This window comes from Tamandua tetradactyla, chromosome 3, assembly GCF_023851605.1.
Source record: "Tamandua tetradactyla isolate mTamTet1 chromosome 3, mTamTet1.pri, whole genome shotgun sequence".
Taxonomy (NCBI): domain Eukaryota; kingdom Metazoa; phylum Chordata; class Mammalia; order Pilosa; family Myrmecophagidae; genus Tamandua; species Tamandua tetradactyla.
Window position 1 is genome coordinate 70948172 of NC_135329.1, and position 19240 is coordinate 70967411.

General features: G+C 51.4%; 1 protein-coding gene across 2 annotated transcripts in view; it reads right to left on the reverse strand.

Moving 5' to 3' along the window:
• CYRIA (CYFIP related Rac1 interactor A) overlaps positions 1-19240 on the reverse strand; it is a 109655-nt gene extending 90415 nt beyond the window's left edge. The window contains exon 1 of one of the 2 annotated variants that reach the window (XM_077153245.1): positions 19181-19240. The gene's annotated coding sequence lies outside the window, so the exon portion shown is untranslated. The remainder of the gene's footprint in view (positions 1-19180) is intronic. The other variant, XM_077153246.1, reaches the window with a different exon arrangement.

The window sequence follows — 19240 nt, forward strand, 5'->3', positions numbered from 1 at the left end:
ACCCTTTCGGGACACACGGCAGATGACTAATTGAGAAATTCAGTGACCAACTTGGTGCAGCCAGCTGCGTTCAGAAGGCCCTGGGTGAAGTCGCCAGGCAGGGTTTTCTGTTTTCTCTCTAGCCTCAGGATCCTGTGGGTGAAACCAAGGGCTTGGTCTAAATCAGACTAGCAAAGGTGCGCTCAGCTCTGCCCCCAGTCTGGGCGGCTGGGGGGCAGCTGGCGGGGTCGGGGTGACCAGAACCCTGGGCCACTCTGGGCCACTCTCTTCTGGTTACAACAGCGTCACCCACGTCCTCTGCCCACTGGACAACTCTCACCGCTTTCCACGCGGCCAGGACACGCGGCCCGTGGAATTGCCTGGTCCAGACGGCTGCCAGGAGGCCTGTGGGTTTGCTCGGTCCACGAGACAGAACCTCAGTGCGGCCCTGGAGACACACGAGGGTTTGAACTGGCCAAAACCGAGAAGCCCGGCTGCTTCTACACAGCCTTGGCCTCTCCTCCCCACGCTGGCCCTTGACCACGTGCAGCTTCTCTTTCTCCTCTCCAGACCCACTGCCCTCTTCTCAACTCTGAATCAGCAAAGCGTGCTTTCACCTGGGGTCTCAGACTTCCTTTTGCTTCTGGCTGAACAACCCACACACTTCATTAGTGGTGCAGCTCACCCCTCACTTCAGTCCCTGCCGTCCCTGAACAACCCATTACTCAGTTCATTTTTCTTCTCATAGTACTTAGCAATAACATACACGTGAATACATATGCAAATCTATACGTGCGCATGCATTAAAGTGATGAAAGCAGGGGCTTTGGTTCAGAGTGGGAAACTCAGTAGTTTCTCCGATATTTGTGACCGGATGAGTGGAGTGAATGGATGACTGAATGGGACGCATGAATGACTGAAGGGAGGACATGGGACCCAGTCCTTGCAGCCCCAACATGGCTGGCGTGCTCTGAGATGGAAAAAGTAGTGAGCCGGTCTTGGGGAGCAGCGCCTAAGGGTGGGATGGGAGCCCTGGTTGGGTGAGCCCAGAGTTCTCCTCACTCCACATGCCAGTGGCAGGGCTGGGGGACGGCGGAGTTTGGGAACCACCGTGCTGGCCACCCCGGCTGCCCCACAGGGTCTCGGTGAGCCACCCTGCTGCGGTTTCTAGAAACACAAGCCCTGATCCACCTGGGCCCCCGGTGGCAGGAGAGAGAAAGGTCCTCAGAGGCCTGGTCGGGCCTGCTGGGCGGGCGCCCACCTGGCCTCCCGCCTCACAGGAAGGGCACAAACGGGAACACACCATTCGCATGACAAGGTGACAACCACAGGGACGCCAAGCGGTGATGATCCCGGTCTCCTGCCCTGCACCACGCCTCCTGAGTGCCATGCTCCGACAGCGCCAGCCCGCGGAAACCAGAGGGGCGAGATGAACATAGAAATGAGGGGGATATTTTCACCGCCCTTACAAAACATGCCATCTTAAATGTGCCATTTTGTCCTGCAAAAAGCTATGAATCCTGGCGACGAAAGAACGGGGTGGCGAAGCGGATGCTGAAATGTCCAGACGCTCAGGATGAAATGATTTTGAATTAAGCGTAGTAGAGAAACGGTGCATCTCGATGACAGAATATCACATCGACGGGCGTTTTATTAATTTCGGGTCCCTACTGCAGCTCGCACCAGCCTGTCAGAGCACGAGCTAATCACGGTCTCAGGGACAAAGAGAGAATGATGGTTTACCATGACCCCCCCACCCCCACCCTGAGAATACTGTAATGCAGACGGCAGCCCCAGCCTTGTGAGCTAACTAGAAAGCAGGACTGTGTGTCTGCACTTTAAACCCCGGGGCCCCCTGCCCCAAGTCCCGGCTCTTACCGTGGGAGCGCACCCACGGAGAAGTCCCAGGGGAGACACAATCCAGACCCCCAGCAGGCAGGGGTGAGGTCTCGGGGCGTGCCCTTGCACGGCAGGTGAGCTTCTGCCTGAGCCCCCCACAGCAGGTAGAGGCCCACGGCTGCGACTGGAACAGACACGGGCTTTCCTGGGTGTGTGACCAGGGGGGCCAGAAACCCCCAAGTCCCGCCCGGCCAGCAGGCCCACCCAGCGCCCCAACTCTCCCGGGCGAGGGGCCCTTGCTCCTCAGCTGCCACCAGCCCCTCAGCCCCGGGCCTCACTGCTGACTTCCGCTCTCCCTCTTGACAAGACTGGAGACCTGGAGACTATTCCCCAGGAGCAAGACGGCGTGCAAGGCTTCTCAGGGCTCACAGCTAAAATGAGTACTAAATTAGGAGAGGCGCTGAGCACCCACTGTGTACCAGGCACGGCTCTAAATGCTGTGCGTGCATCACCTCATCAACCCACCTGGAGACCTCTCAGGAAGTCCTGACTACTATCTTCCACGTTTCGTGGTTGTGAGAGTGAGGCACAGAGACACTGAGCAACTTGTCCAAAGCCACACAGCAAGTGAGCAAGTGGAGGAACGGTGGCTCACGTGGTGCTGCCCCCTGAAGGAGCTCCACGGAAAAGCTACAGCTTCTGCCGCCCTCACTGCATGGCCTTGGTCCTTCCTCTAATTTACAAATCTGTCATTGCTCCCAGAAGGAAAGGGTCAGGAGGGGAAGGGGAAGGGGGAGAGCAGGGGGATGGAGGGGAGGGGGAGGGGGAAGGGAGAGGGAGGAGAGGGAAGGAGAAGGGGACAGAAGGGGAGGTAGGGGGAGCGGGAGGGATGGAAGTGAAAGAGACAAAACTGGATACTGTCATCATAGCAGATTGTGATTAAAGGCAAGACCAGCTCACCTTTAAGGTAAAAATCTCTTCCGCAGAGCCACTAAAAGGCTCACTAATCATAAAAAACTCACTGGTCCCTGCACCAGATCCTGATCTCAGGGATGATGGCCCAAAGTACCACCCAGCACCTGGCACCAGAGGGAAATGGGGAGAGACAGAGCAGGAGGGGAAGAGGGGAGGGGAAGAGGGAAGGAGGGGGAGGGAGAGAAAGGACAAGCTGTGAGGCATGATAAATGTATGAAACTGTCCCAAAGAAAGAGCCCCACGGGCCACCAGCACAGCGAATGCCCCCCCTGCCGGGACCATGAGACATCTGCATCAAGAGGGCCCCCTGCTGTGATGACCTTAGAGCCAACACAAGGCAGAAAGAAGGCTTCAGAGAAGAAAATCTGCTTCTCTCTCTAGCACACCGTTATAATATATGCTTTGCCAAATATTCTAGTCTTAAATAGACTAGCAGGGAACATTAATTATATTTGATTTTCTTGGGTTCTCAGAGATTTGGCATAGCTGTGACTTCATGTGTTTGTTCAGAGCAACTAACATGAGTGAATACTTACTACATGCCAGGCTTTTCAGATGCAGGGGTAAATGACACAAAATGCCTTCCATCATGGAACTACTCCATTTTAGTGCAATATTCCCCGCTAAGAAATCAGTAACATCAGATTCAAGCTCAATTCCTAGTATACCTTCCAATCTCACTGTGCCAAGAACATCCCCCCATTCACATGCCCTTCTCCGAGTATTCAGTGCACGAGTGAGACTTCATTATTTCCCCGAGTAAAAGGCCCCTCGTCTTGCTGGTGCCATACGACCTGCACACACAACTTCTCCTCCTGAGGGGTGGGGGATGTGTTGACGAGGGGCTTGGCCAGATGCCCTGTTTAGCAAATCTGGTGAAAGTAGAATAAAGAATGCCACATGCCAGCAATAACTTCAAGAAGCATTTCAACGTTCTGCTACCTTGCATACCCTTTTCCCTCTGTCAGGAGAATGGCACGCCCCATTCCTGATGGAGAAGCTGCCCTATCCACTCAGTTTCAGAACGAGAAGACACAAGGAGGAGCACCGCAGAAGCCACCTTGCAGCCCCTGATATGTGGCCTGAGCCAGATGCTTGTGGCTTCTGGACATGGAGATCTGGAGGTTATTTGTTACTGCGGCAAAACTGACTAATACACTGTATCTTCCAGATTAAATCATGTTCTCTTCGCAGGTATTATGCTGAGGCATGCAAAGAAGAGATCTTGTCCAATTTATGGCCATAGTCCCTACAACTTAAGAGTGGTGAAGTGTTTGGCCAGAAGAAAACTGCAAAGGAATGGAAGTGAAATGAACAAAACTGGATACTTTCATCATAGCACACTGTGATTAAAGGCAAGACCAGCTCACTTTTAAGGTAAAAACCCCTTCTGCAGAGCCACCAACAGACTTGCATATCATAAAAGATTCACTGGTCCCTGCACCAGCAACTGATCTCAGGATGACAGCCCAAAGCGAGAATGCCGCCCAATAAAGAAAAGCAGACCCAGGGGCCAGAGCTTCCCTCTCCCTTCGACCTGGGCTCCCAGCCTCAGCTCTTTCGCCCCGAACGGATGGCACCACCTGGTGACAGGGGAGCTCCTCGGGCTCCCTGAGCTGGACAGAGCAGCTTTGCAGCAGCTACACGGAAATTCCCAGGCCTGTCCCACGCAGGAAACCAGTCTGAGAATGGGAGCACGGAAGGACGTGGAATTTCACCAGGGAACCCAGTTTAATCCCTACTCAGGAAGGTTGCAATTCAGGATGGAGATTCCCGGGACTGACACTGATGTGAGTGACTAATTCAATTTTCTTGTTCCCATTGTTTTAAATTCAAACCCTACTGCTCTTTCTTTCTTTGTTCTAGTCTCTTCTTTCCCTCTTACTTTTACTTTTTTTTTTTGAAGAAAGCTTATTTCCACGGGGGCGAGTGAATCACCTTAATCATTTATTTAGACATTTCAGGCTAGCTCTCGCATCTCTGTCCCAGCTTGCTGACATATATGGAAGGCACTCTGCAGCAGCTAATCTTTTCACCAGGAAACTCAACTTTCAACAGTTATTTTTGGAGGTTCTGGGGGAGTTGGCATTGAGTGTGGCTTCCCATGACAATTCACAGTGCTGGTTTCCCACCCTGACCCAAGCCAGGCTGACTGCTCACACCTCCGCCCCCGGGGGCCCACAGGTGCTGTTTTCATGCAACACCCAAAGGTCCTTGTAGCCTGAGCTGCTGCCCTGCCCTTCATCTTCCATCCATGTTGCATCAACCACCTAAAACAACCGACCCAATCGTATTTACACACACCTACGTTTTTAAAGCAGTACACCGAGCTGCAGAAACCAAACACTCATCTCAGATCAGGCAAAGCAATTCGGAAAGCTAGAGGGAAGCCCAAGCCGGCAGTTGGACACAAACCAGAGGCAAGGTTTATAAAAACTGTGCTGTGAACAAATGTTAAACTTCGTTCAGAACCTTTCATCAGGCATTACATCATGAGGAACAGAGGTCCCTCGTGTTATTAACACCTTGCAAACAGCACAGAGCTTTTAACTCATATTCAAAACCTGTCATCGTCAGAGTGTCCCTGAGAGGAGGGAGGGGACAGAGACCAGCACCCCATTTGTGGATGAGGAGACGGGGGCCCAGGGAGGCCGGCTGGAGGGAAGGGGACCTGGGTTTCGGCAGGGACAGAATTAACTCTTCATGCTTCTCATCTCAGGTGCTGTGAAACTTTTCCTTCCTCCTTTAAAAACAAACAAAATGCATATGAAACCAGGAAATCCAAGTGGCCCTATGCTAAGAGCATGGAGGAAAGGCCCCTCAAACACGGCCGCACCTGCCCAAGCCCCTGAAAGGGACCCTGCACCCAGGACATCCTCAGTCCTTCTCTGTCGAAAGGTCAAAAGGAAAATCTTTGTTTTTCCTTTTTTTTTCAATTTTTAAACAAACCCACCTCCTGACGCCCAGCTGGGAAGGACTGGGAAGGACTTACTTCCCTCCCCAACCATCACTAATGAGCATATCCGCAGTTTTCAACTGTGTCCTGCACACACTGACAGCACCTGCTCTTGGTGGGAAGCCCAACCTCGTCGCTGTCCTGTTAAAGCTCCCTGATAGCTTCCGACTCCACTCCCAGGCCGGCTGGTGCGCAGACCTGAGGAGGTAAGACTCTAAGGGGAGCGGCTCTGCCACTGGAGGGGGCACGTGGTCGCCGGGAGGCCATCCCCTGGGGTCACCGGGGGCCACCTGCTTTTACTTTGCTTTGTCCCCTCTGCGCCCCTTCTTCTGCCCAGCAGCATTCCCTATGGATTTTTCCCTGCCTCAGAAGAAACCCAAGCTGCTCAGAGACCAGAGTTCTGCTCTACGAGGGAAATTCCCTGCCAGGGGAGAATGCTCTTTTCTTTCCAGAAAGGTCTCCAGGGACGGAGCCTTCCCCTGAGGTCTCCAGGGCTCTCCTGCTGCCCTCTGAGTCAGCAAAGTGGTAAGTGGAAAGTCCTGGCAGCATCCTGACACACTCTGAGGGTGTCTCGAGCGCCTCCTCGTTCCAGCCTGTGGTCACGTTAAAAACAACAGTCCCCGCAGGGACAGGGCAGCCCTGTTAATCCTGGGGATTTCTAGAGAACTCCCTTCCTCTTGATTCCAATTAACATTCTCCTCTCCCCCGCTTTCACTTCCTGCTTTTTCCTGGAACCGTGTTCTATCCCAGCCAGGCCACTCATCCAACAGGGGCCCAGAAAATAACCAGAGGTTTGGGGTTCACAGCCAGCATCCTTCCCAAATTTCTTTCATCGTAAGAACGGCAAATGCTCTTTAACCAGGACTCTTGGCCTTAAAAGAATTAGGAGCAGACACACTCACGAAGCGGACGTGCCTCCACACCAGGTCCTGAGCTGGGTTCTAGGGGGGCCAGGGCTACAGAGAAGCATGGGCCTTTCCTGCAGGGTGCACAGCCGGTGTGGGGCAGACCAGTGTGTGGGTACAGTCAAAACGCAATCCAGACCTCAGTAAGAGGGAGTGCCAGACTGGCCCTGGACCCACTGGCTGGGACCCTGCCACCTCGCCAACTTCATCGCCGGCCACCCGTCCACTTGTCCAGTCCTTACAGCACGAGCTGGGCACTGGAACAGTGGGCTGGGACCCTGCCACCTCCCCAACTTCATCGCCGGCCACCCGTCCACTTGTCCAGTCCTTACAGCACGAGCTGGGCACTGGAACAGTGGGCTGGGACCCTGCCATTGCCCCAACTTCATCGCCGGCCACCCAGTCACTTGGCCACTCCTGACAGCTTCCTGGCCGTTCCTGAAGCCCAGCAGACACACGGCACCCCAGGTGTCTGCACTGGCTGTTCCTTCCTTGGCTGGGACACGGCTGCCCTTGCCATCCACGTGGTTTGTTTTCTCCCCTCCTCCAGGTCCTTCCACAATCACTGTTTCCTCAAGTTTAAACCACCATGTTTAAAACAGCAACTCTTTCCCCAAATGCTCCCCCTACCCACCCTGCACTCTGGATACCCATCTCTGTTTCAATTTTCTTCTTGTGATTTAGCACATATTACAGATTTTACCTGTTTATATGGATATGGCCCATATTTCTCCAACAGAATATAAGCTTCATGGTGGCAGGGAGTTTTGTCTGTTTCGTTCACTGGGGTCACCCCAGGAACAGAACCAGAGAAGGACCTTGACTCACAGTGGGCATGCTTTACATATTTATTGAATAAATGGACAGATGGATGAATGGATGGACAAATGAATGGACCAGTATGGGAGCATTTCTAGGAGAACGTAACACCAGAGCTGAGTCTCAGGGTATATATTGGGGAAACTGTATTGTAGTTTTCTTTTCTGTAATAGGAAGCTAATGCACAATATTTGCAAGTCTGTGATGAGTCATGAAACTAACAAAGGAGTTGAGAACAAGTAAGAATTGCTGGGGATGGTGCAGGCTGATGCAAGATGGGAAAAGGTAGAAGAGCTGAGGATGGTGTAGGCTGATGCAAGATGGGAAGAGGTAGAGGAGCTGAGGATGGTGTAGGCTGATGCAAGATGAGAAGAGGTAGGAGGAACCAGTACAACCCCCAGATCCAGTTAGGATGACAGACGGAAGACACTGGGGAACTCAGACCAGCAGAGAGCAGCTGGAGCCCAGCTCACTCTCCAGCAAGGGGGCTTCAGTTCCTGGCCAAAGACAAAGCCCGGGCACCAGACAGTATTGTACTCTGTGAACTGTTGTGTCACAAAGCAAGTCACAGTGTTTCCTGTGCTATCTGCCTTTGGGTCAACAATTGCATCTCCCTGAGTCTTAAATTTGATCTCTACAAAATGAAAACAACCACCTCTTCTTTCATTAATAACACATGCGCAAGTTTCTAGAACAGTATCTGGCACTTTGGACATGTGTGGTAAAGAATGTGAAATAAAAGGAGAATATGTTATTTGCATGAAGTTTACCTTGAGGTAAGGAGAATTGCAGGAATTCATTATGGAACGAGGCAAAGAAATCAAGCTAGGATAATTGTGTTTTCTGAGGCTTAAAAGCAGTCATGACAGGAAAAAAGAAATTTATTTTCCTAATTTGTGGCTTAGAAGCACTATGAGTGTGTGGTGTGGGAAAGTGTAGGACTTGCAGAACCAGGCAGAATTGAGTTGAAATTTTGGTTCCCATTTGCAGTCTTACGCCTTAAACAAGGTATTTTTTTGTTACCCTTTCTTAGTTTCTGTGTCTTTACCTTCAAAAAAGGAGTAAATACACCTACCTTATAAATCGTCTATAAGGACGAATATGAGAAATAAATACAAGGGGTATAGCAAAATAGTTAGAATGAACAGGTGCTAAATGCATGAGAGACAGCATGATTCATTATTATTAATAGAATTTAAAATTTAGGAATATCTTGAAAATGTAGGGACCATGACAGTACTGGGTACGTCACAAATCGTTAGGTAGAAAAAATAATTCACACAAACCTACCACGAGATAAGAAGCATGTTGGAGATATTTTAGTTTGCATGAGCCACTCAAATTTAACAGATATATCTGTACCACGCAGGGTCTTCCTAGCAGGTTTCTGAGTGCTCCGTTTGAAGGGAGAGCAGCTGAGACCTGAACATCCACTGGTTTAAAGAGGGGAAAATGGGATGCGCACAGAGGTTTTCCTCTCACACAGTCACGGTCACTCAGGGGACACTCCACTTGGGCCCACTCTTGAGGCTGCAGCCCAGACACTCACAATCTTATTCCCAGGCCAAGAGAGCTTATGGGCTCTCCTTGCCAATGCAGGGATTGCTTCAGACCTCAACTAGTCAGATGCACACTTCAGAGATGGAGGAACTGAGGCTCGGAGAGGGAAAGGGGCTTCTGGATGGTTCAGCAGTGAACTGGTTGCAGAGCCAGAAGGGGCACCCAGAGCCTCCCGGGGCAGTACTTTCTCCATGGACCTTCCCAAGCCTTAGTAATCCTCAAAGCTGTGCAAAGACTCTAAAACCCCTCTTCTGTTCCTCAGCCTTGTGTCCATGTGCAGGTTCCCTAAGCCTTGCTGGTGTCTGACCCAGAGGAAGCTGAGTAAGGTGTCAGCAGGAGGAGGCTGGGGCGGGCCATGCTTTCACAGGGGCTAAGGCAACTCTGCTAGTTTCTCCTTCTGTGCTTCTCTTTCCCCTCCCCTTTGTCTCCTGTTCATAATCTCCTCCTACCTCCCGCCAACCAATGACAAAGTAAAACGGAAATATATTCTTAGTCTGTTATTTTTTAAAACCTATATTAGGTTTTATCTTGGTTTATTTTTTATTATTAAGTGATATGTGCAAATGAGTTGAAACTTCAAATATTCACAGAATAAGATTTCACGGTGTCCTATGTCTCTGAAACAGAAGGACTGGACATTTCTTCCCAGGAAAACCTAATGTAGCTGCTTGCTGCCTGCCCCCTCCCAGTGCCTGTCTTGGGGGTCACTGGTCCCTGAAAAAGAAAACTCCTCTCCCAGGGGGAGCAGGTCAGGAGTCAGCCCCCTTCCCGAGCTCCCTGGAAGAGGTTGAGGGGCCAGCGGGACCCTGCCCGGGGAGTAGCTCGCAGGGCCCACACTTGGCAGTGCCACTGTGGGTGTGACCAAGACCCCAGCAGACAAACATGTACACACACTCACAGCACACACAGACGCAGCACATCAAACACAGGTGCACATGCTCACAACACACATGGATACAACACATGCACACACACCACACACATGTGCACACATGTGCATGTGCACACAACACACTCAACACACACATGCACATGTGCACACAAAATACTCATAACACACACATGCACATGTGCACACAAAACATTCATACCACACAAGCACACTCACAACACACATGCACACACCACACTCACGCACACTCACAACACACAACACAAATGCAAACAAGCACGTGCACTCACAACATTCACAACATATGAAACTCACATTCTCACACACTCATACTGATATACCACAATCATACACATTCATATACAAACACACCACATACCTTCATACCTCCACACACACACACACACACTCACACCTCTACACATATGCACTGATACACCAAACACAGACACTCAGATACACACACCACACAACCTCACCTCCCTGCACTCAGACATATTCTGACATACTCAAGCACTCACGTAAACTCATACACTCACTCACACGAGTCTAGGTCTCTAACGCATGAGGACCAGCCATCCCCAGAGAAATCCCCACCTCTGAGCTCCCTGAAGTGGATCATATTTACAGCCCCCGAACGGCTCCCACAGTTAGGTGCACACAGGCCTCAGGATCCTAAAATATGCTGCCACTTCTGCATCGTGCAGGCCTGCTGCGTGGGGTCGGGCCACTGGCTCCTGGCAGGATGCACTGCTAAGTGAGAGTCTCCTCCTGGCCAGCAGGTTAGATCCTTGGACAGGCAGGGCCACCAACTTCTTAAAACCCATTAGGTTTTGAAAGAAATGTTAAAGTTTCAATCTGGCAAAAGTCATAATTATAATACATTAAGCATGAACTCCAAAGAGGAAGAAAGCAAGAGAGACAGAGAGAGAGAGGAGGGTGGGAAGGGAGGAGGGGAGGTAGGGGGAGACACAGACACAGTCAGTGAGCGACTGCCTTGGCCTCCTGCCCTCCGCACTGGAGCTCTCCCCCCCTCCTTGCTCAGGGCCCCTCAGCAATGCCCGCCATCACCGCCACTCTTGCCTCAACAACGCAGAGAACCATTGGCCTGGCCCCAGCCATGCCGGCAGCGGCCCCCGCCGGACGCTCAGTCCGGCATCCCCCACGCACTGGTGTGGTGGGGAGGGCACGTGGTGGGGTGGGGGCACACGTGTGGTGAACGGCAGCAGAGGCACTGGGGCCAAAGTGAACCCCACACAGCCAAGCCTAGGGAACCCCAAAAGAGAGCCCACCACCTCCTCTGGGCACCTGCCTCCGGGCAGGATGGAGGCCTCGGGAAGACAGACCAGCGGCTCAGAGAAACAAGACGCCCAGGGCACCTGCCCGTGTCCCGTGACAGCATGGTGGCCTCTCTTTCTGGTCCTCCTCCTAGAACCTCAGATGGAGCAAGAGAGGAATAAACCCTTTGGTGAGAACCTGAAGACCCAGACAAGGGAGGGAACCAGCCCCAAGGCAGCCAACAAGCTGAGGGCAGAGCCAAAACAAGAACCAAGACCAGCTCACGCTCGGCTCCGGGCTTTTTCACTTCCCCAAACTCGCTCCCCAAGCCCTGGTTCTTTCTTCCTTGGGAGACTAAAAAGATGAACAAGATTTAAAAATTCCCTCTGCCTTTCCCCTCCCCCCAAGACCAGTGATGAAACTTCATTATGACACATACTAGATCAAAAATTCCCAGCTTATTTTTACCTCTAAGGACTTTTTTAGACATTACTTTGTCCCAGTGAAACTTTGAAACCCAGGCTTTAAAAGGGGGATTTCGTCTTTGGGTTTTGTTTGGTTTTGCTTTTTGGCACCAAGCATGGTCATTTACTTCCCTTTTTTAAAAAACGGATGAAACACAAAACTGGCCATTAATGCTATTGATAAGCATGTGATGAGCCATGCCCCTGCATGCATCTGATTTCCCCAGGTCAGGCATTCGAAGGGATGACCCACACCTTCCCAACCCCAGGGGTGCTTTCACTTCCATTGGGCTTTTGAAATAGTGGTTCGCAAATGCTTCTTCAAAACCCACTGCTCAGACATGCTTCCAAACTCAGGTTTTGGATTTTAGAAAGGTCAATACAGTGCATGTGGCCTATACGATGTATAGCCCAGCAGGGTTTCGGAACTCACCTTTCTGTAGCCAAAATATTCATCCTAACTGTGTCAAATAAAATCTAGAAATAGCTCATGTCGCAACAGGGCAGTTTTTACCTCCAAATGAGTTATGAAAAGCTTTCCATTTCCAGAGCTTTCTGGATTTCGGACTTGCAAGCAAGAGAATGCAAACCTGTCAGCAAAACAGCCTATGTGCCCCATTTACTAGTATGAAATCTCAGTATTACAGAAAAAAAATACACATTAAAAAATAAGAAAATGACTTAAGGTGGCAGAGCAGTAAAACAGGAGGTCGACACCAGAAATCGTCCTGCCACCCCCCAGTAAACAAGCCATAGCTCGGTTCATTTCCAGCGGATTTCTGGGGACTTTGTCAGGGGGAAATTCAAGAGTGTGACTGTCAGAGAAAGAAGAAGTTCCATGTCATTTTCCACCCAAAATAACATATAAAGAGGAACCTACAGGAAGTAGCAAAAACTTTTCAAACAAATTTTCTGCAATTTGGGGTAAAAAGGGATAGTCGCATATATTTAATTTATTTAATCCTCACAATTTCCATGAGATCCAGACATCATTCAACTCAGTTCACAAACGTAAAAATTTAGCAAGATTAAGGAACTTGTCCAAGGGAGGAGGCCGATTCCAATGCTGTGCATTTTTGGTTCCAAAGGCATGTGCACCCCAAGTTCTGGAACATTCTACCAGAACTCCCAGGTGCTCACGTTGGCTCTCTGGAACCCAAAGGCTTGCAGAAGCTGAGTTCTCATCTCGGCCCTGGAAAAGCCTCCCCCTCCCCCCGCACCAACACTTCAGCTGTGTAAAACAGAGGTGTTGGACTAGAAGCATCCATCCAGCTTTGACAACATGAAAGCCTGCAACCCGTAAGCTGAGAAATACTTTTTGTGGTGCCACGACTTCGAGCTGTCCCAGCGAGGAGTCTGAAAAAGAAGTCATACAGAACCTGCCTCAATTGGGTGGAATGCACAGCTCAGCAAGGCCACATGCTGCATACAGCAGAGGCTCAGCGCATTACTGCTGGATGGCAGCCCCGATGAAGTGAGTAAAGGGCAGCCTGGAAGGACATCTGCCCAACACAGACGTACAGGCACAGGGATGCACTTAAATCATCTCACATATATATATTTATATATATATTTTCAATGTAAGGTATGAATTCATGCTGGCTAGCATGAATTTACTAATTCTTTGAGCTGAGTGCTTTTTCTAAGACATGTGCGTGTTAATTCCATGCTCTTCACAGGTGCAGCTCTTAAGTGCAGTGAGGTGGGAGAGAGAGATGGAGCTTTGCAGGAACACAGAAGGGGATTCAAATGCCAGCTATGCAATCTCCCAACGAAGGGATGGTTTGCACGTTCCTTCTCTGGGCTTAATTTCCGCATCCACAGAATGGGGATAATCTCTACTTCAAAGGCTGTTCAGAGGACTGCTAATATGGGTATTAAGTGTTTGTGTTATCCACGCTGATAATTCAGTAAGGGGCTGCTCTTGCACTTCGCTGAGGGGGGCATAAGACTCACGAGATGAAATAACCTGCCAAGGCTCAGGTTGCTGGAGTGTGGGCACAGACGCTCTGGGCTCCCACTCCCCCAGCGACAGCACTGTCTCTCTGCCGGCTCAGCGGGCAACCGGAACCCAGCTTCCTATCTGTCACCTGTGCTTACCAGTGGGAATAAGAGAGCCCAATGGTGCATTGAGCAGTTCTGAGTTAGTTCTCGAGCCTGGAAGTCATCGAACCATTACAACACACGCATTAACGTGAAACAGAAGGGCACACTGGCAGTAACCAAAACACCCCTGAGGTCTACCTCCTCCCATCTATGCTGGTGGAGACCCTGGGATCCTAGAGACCTCTGGGGATGTCCTCTCTGCCTCCAACTCCACTCAACTCCTGTGTCTCTTGCCTGTTCCCATTGTCACCAGCCTTGACTTCCTTTTACCAGCATGTTCAGGCAGAAGCAGCTCCCTTTCTGGGGCGGGGGCAGAGCAAGGCTTTGAAACCACGTGTGGCTCTCGCCTGCCCGAGCTCCCCAGCTCTTGGCAATCTTGTTAATGGGGGCTGCCAGGTTTTGCTTCTTCCCCTGTGGCTAGAAGAAAGGGAGCCCAAGGCTTATGAGAAGCATCAGGCTGGATGAAGAAGGACCCCATTCAGCCATCCCATCTCAACAACAATAAACCTGAAGCAAAGAGATCCGCTCCTCACTTGCTTTCTTGATTCATGCTTCCTCTTTGTGCAAAATGGCAAATGCAAGGTGCTCCAAAGATGATACTTCACGGTGAGAGAAGTGGCCAAGGTTGCAATAAGAGTTCAAAGAATTACATTACCCCCTTCCCAAGTGCACTGTACTCTACACCACTCCCCCTAAGCCCACCTGGACACACACTCACTCCTCTGACTCCTGTGGAGGGCACAGGCAACATGAAATGGTTCACAGTATCCACACCATCTAGAGCAGCCAAGGCCAGAACTCCGCATTCATCTGTTGAATGTATGAGTGATCCCATTTTTATGCTAGGCACATCAAAAAAACTGCAATTAAACTCTTTGGGGCACTCCATTTCCGCAGTTTCATTTTAAACATCTAATTATTCATGCCATGCAGAATTTTTATTAGAAAGTTAAGTAAGCAGACACCAGCCTCAGGCCCAGAGACAACTGCAAATAGAGACCCATCTGTCTGTACCGCTAAGCTGGGCCTGGCAAACATGGCACCCAGTTCCAACCATTGGAATCTCTGGGCCATGGGGCTCTTAAGGCAAGCAAAGTAGGCTTCTCAATTACCCAAGGAAGTTTAGTGGGCAATTTTATAACTGCTTTTCAACACCTCCATTTTTCTAGACATGAGTTATACTGACAGACCGAATCCAAAGCAGCCTTGCACCTGAAGAGCCCTCAATCCATATTTTACAACCTGGGTTGCTTCTCCTTCCTCTATATTCCTAGGTTGCAACATTCATGCTCTCCATTCTTAAGTTCAGCTTAAAATCTTGGCCTGTTCAAGGGTTCACTTTATTTCAGTGACAAGCCAGCAATTCATTCTTGGGCAAAGGAAGCAATCTCTAGCACCATTAAGCATGTTCTCCTAACTCAGACACAGCAAACTCCCCTTCTATCCATCACTTACTGGATATAATCTCTGCCAATTGCGGGACACTTTAATACCATGCTGACAGCAAAACCCTAGTAAGGTCTCTAAATATTTACTATGAGTCTGAGTTACAGCCCTGACCAGGTCCACCCCCATTAAATCTGCTCGCACTGTCCAAATGTAATCCTTATAGGTCACTGACACGCTGACCAAAGAAATGAAAAGACTGGGCAACATATGCAAAGAGTAAGCAGGACACAGGTTTAAAGTCTGGCCCTGCCACTTACTAGCTGGCAGAGGCTGTGCAAGTAACTTCACCTTTCTGTTTTCTGCACCATAAAATGGGCACAATGATACTGTGGCAGGTTGTTGTCATGCTTTGAGAAAATGTCTGTACGTATATACAACTTAAAAAGGAAGCTAAGCATGCCCAGGATGAAAAGTGTGAAGCATTCATTTTAAAATATTCTCACAAGTAATTATATGTGTCTGAAAGTCAAGCTTTGTTGCCATTTCAAATGTGTCCCTTTGAGAAAAACAAAAGGGTTACTTGACACCCAGTGTTGGTGATTCTGGCAGCTTATGCAGTGAAAGATAACTCCAAGATTAAACTTCCACGCTAGGAACCTGAGCCCACGTGTAGCCTTTAACCTTCACAGATAATGAATGGATCTCCAAAGACCAGAATTAGGTCAAGGGCTCCCCTCCATGGTTCTAAGAGGACCCAAGGGTCCAGGAACTGAGAACTCTTTTTTTAGTTAGTACAACTAAATAGCAGCAAGCCCACTGGGAGGTGGCCCCAATGCTAGACTTGTAAACACATCGCATCATTTAATTCTTAGAAGGCCAGTAGTATTATCCCCATTTGGCATGTAGAGGAATTAAGGCTCAGAGAAGTTAGGTAACTCCTACAGGATTCCACAGCCAGGAAGTAGCAGTAGTGGAATTTGAGCTCATCTGATGCTAAAACCCGTTTTCTTTCCAATCACCATGTCACCCTTTTCAGGCAATTCGAGCAGCCCCTGAGAAAGGATGCTTTAGCTGAGGTGAGGCAGGAGCTAGAGGTCACCATAACTGGGTGAGTTCAACCTTGGCGGGGAAGGCCAGGCCTCCTCTCTCCCGCCCAGGGCCCCAGGGCTCACAGGCTCTCTGCAGCAATGGGCTGAGGCTGTGAGGGCTGACAGTAGGGCTTCCCAAGTGGGCAGCGGTGGGACAAAGTACAGGCCACCTAACTCAGCTGTAAGGGGCGACCCGGTCAAGTCTGGTCCTCGAGGCCCGTCTTTCCTCATATCCCATCACCTCTCACCGTGCTGCCTTTATCTCTGGACTGTTCTTTAAAAACAGAAACTGTCTATTTTGCATCCTGCAGTTCCGGTTCCCCAAACTGTGTGTGGTACAGAGTAATGCAAAGCACATAATGGAGAAATGGATTCGACTGCAGGAAATTCCTCTAGTCAGGAGATTTGACGTTTTAATCATCCTTAAACCAGCCCCCAATCTCTGGACCACGGTTCAGGGGTCTCTTGAATGCTGGGTTCCCAACAGTTCTAGACATCACCGATCCTTCTGACTTTCAGACTTTCAGAGCACTCCCCTTAAGCTGTTCCATCTAACCTGGAAAGAACAAGGACAGTGCCAATCCCATCTTAAAGACTGTAAAACTGAGGCCCGTGAGCATGAACAGGCTCTCCCAGGGCCAACATTTGATAACAGGGCTGCTGCTTCCTGGCCTTTTACACACTACTCTAATGCTTTATCAGCTTATTACTAACAAACCTAGGTCAATGGCAATGTGAGGGAAACTGGGGGACGGGGTTGAGTGGGAACAGAAGAGAGTTTAAGATCAAGGGAAAGAGAAAAAAGGGAAGGGAGGGGGCAACTTCACCAGAGAGAGTCACCAACAGCTGACACTCGGTGACCCCACACCCCAGTCAGCTCTGGCTGCCTCTCTCAGGGTTGTCTCCCCAGGGTCTGCCCTGTTCTCAGAGTCCCTGGCTCATCTGGTTGCATCCAGGCCCTGAGCTGAGAGTAAAAGCAAACTGAACTCTTCTTGGTTTGGGTAAAACAGGAAGTCACAAGTGGCTTAGCTCTCCTCTCAGCTTGGGTCCCTAACAGTTCAGGCCAAGGGTGCACCAGCCCGTCTCCAGAGGAGGAGTGGGAAACTGGGGAGCACATTTCCGTGAGCCTCCCTGGAGCTCGGGTTTAGGGGGATGGGCTAAGGGAGGTTCTGGATGTCCCCCTGGGACCAGGAAGCCTAGCAGGGTGAAAAGACAGGGAGATCCAATTTCATTTGGCAACTCCAACATTTTTCCATTCATATAACAAAAACTACGGGCTGACTATGTGCTAGCAATCAATATGGCCTTGCCCTTGGGAAAACAGCTCAATCTCTCTGGGCTTAGTTTCCTCATCTGCAAAGTGGGAGCAGCCCCTTCCCATGGAATTGTGAAGATGAAAGAATATCCACGAAGCTTCTCCAGCACCCTGTCTTTTATTAGAACGGAGGCGGTGTGCCACCCCCTGTGCCCGGGCTGTGATGCCCCCTCCCAGATCCCAGAGCAGGAGGTGTGGGCACGTCTGCCCCTACCCCCAGGAGCCCAGGGGAAGGAGGAGGTGAAGTTCTGCCTTCCCCAGCCTGGGCCAAGCACAGCGTTTATGACTGTTTATTTCAGAGCAAGTAGAAAGGAGAAATTAGAGCCATAAAAGACAGGACAACAGACCAATAAAAACCAGCTCCCAGAAGAGTCAGAAGGAGGAAGAGAGGCAAAACTGTCACCATAGCAACCCAAGACAGTCAGAAACACGCAGGAAAAACAGCCCCTGCTCCGCCACCTCTCTTCACTGCAAAGCGAGCCCAGGGACCCCACCGGGGCACAGTGAATGTCGGCGATCACCCGCCAACCCCCGCCCCCCTGGTCCAGACAGCCAGCCTGGCCTGGCTCGCAGCCACCGCCCTCGAGCTGCCCGGCACAGGTCCCAGCCCTCCATGGTTCCAGCCCAGCTCCCTGTGCTCTGGGGACCCGCTGCTGTGCAGACAGCCCCAGCCTTACCCCGAGGAGATGGTGAAAGGTGAAAGAGGGGGAAAGTTTCCGACAGAAAGGAGGGAGGGCCACTGAGGCAGCCGGGACCAGCCCCGCATCTCCATCCTGGGCTCCCCGCAACGTGGGCAAGGAAACAAGGGCTCAGAGGAAGAGACCCTGACCCAGACCAGGCCCAGTCAGGACCAGTCCCTGAGCCCCCAGCCCAGTGGATGGGGGGATTCTGGGAACCTGGTGTGGGGTGGGCAAATAGCTTTGAGGCCTTAAATGGCAAAGTTCTTGACCCTGGGCTCTGTGGACTCTGGCCAGCAAGTCAGAGAAGCCTGGAGAAGGACCCAAGGAGCAGCTGGCCCATTTTGAGAGAGGCGTTCCTGGTCCTTCGGCTGGAGGGAGGGACAGGTGTCACTACCAAAAAGCACAGCTGGCCTGGGCCCAGCCTTTGGGGAAGTGGGTCAAATTGTTCCCAAACCCCAGCATCCATCAAGATGGCAAGAAAGGAGCAGGGAGATGGAAAGGAGGGCTGGGTCTTGGGGAAGCAGCTTGCCGGAGGGCAGGTGCCAGCGGAAGGGCCCAGGTGAGGGGCTGGAGGCCGGCATCCTCCCTGCCTCTGAGGCTGGGGAGAAGGACGGGAGCTCCGGTGGTGGGCGGGGGAAGCGGAGAGCTGGGGTCTCACGGAAGAAGAGGCTTCAGGGCTGGAGACACTGGGGGTGCGGGGCCTGAGTGGCTGAGGGGTGATTGGAGCGATAGGGAGAGGGTCAAAGGCAGTCTTGAGGGGCGCCCTTCCCCGCTCCCTCCCTCCCCCTGCGGCTGGTGGGCCGGACACCGCGGGCTGGGGGCGCTGGTCCGGCTCGCCGGGCTCCCCGCACCGCGGCGCTGGGGCCCGCGCCTCCCAAGTCCGTAACGCTGCAGACGCCCGGCCCGCGCTCCCCGCCCGGCCCCACTGCACTCACCCGGAGCCGCCGCCGTCCACGCAGCCGCCGCCGCCGCCGCCGCCGCCGCCGCCGCCGCCG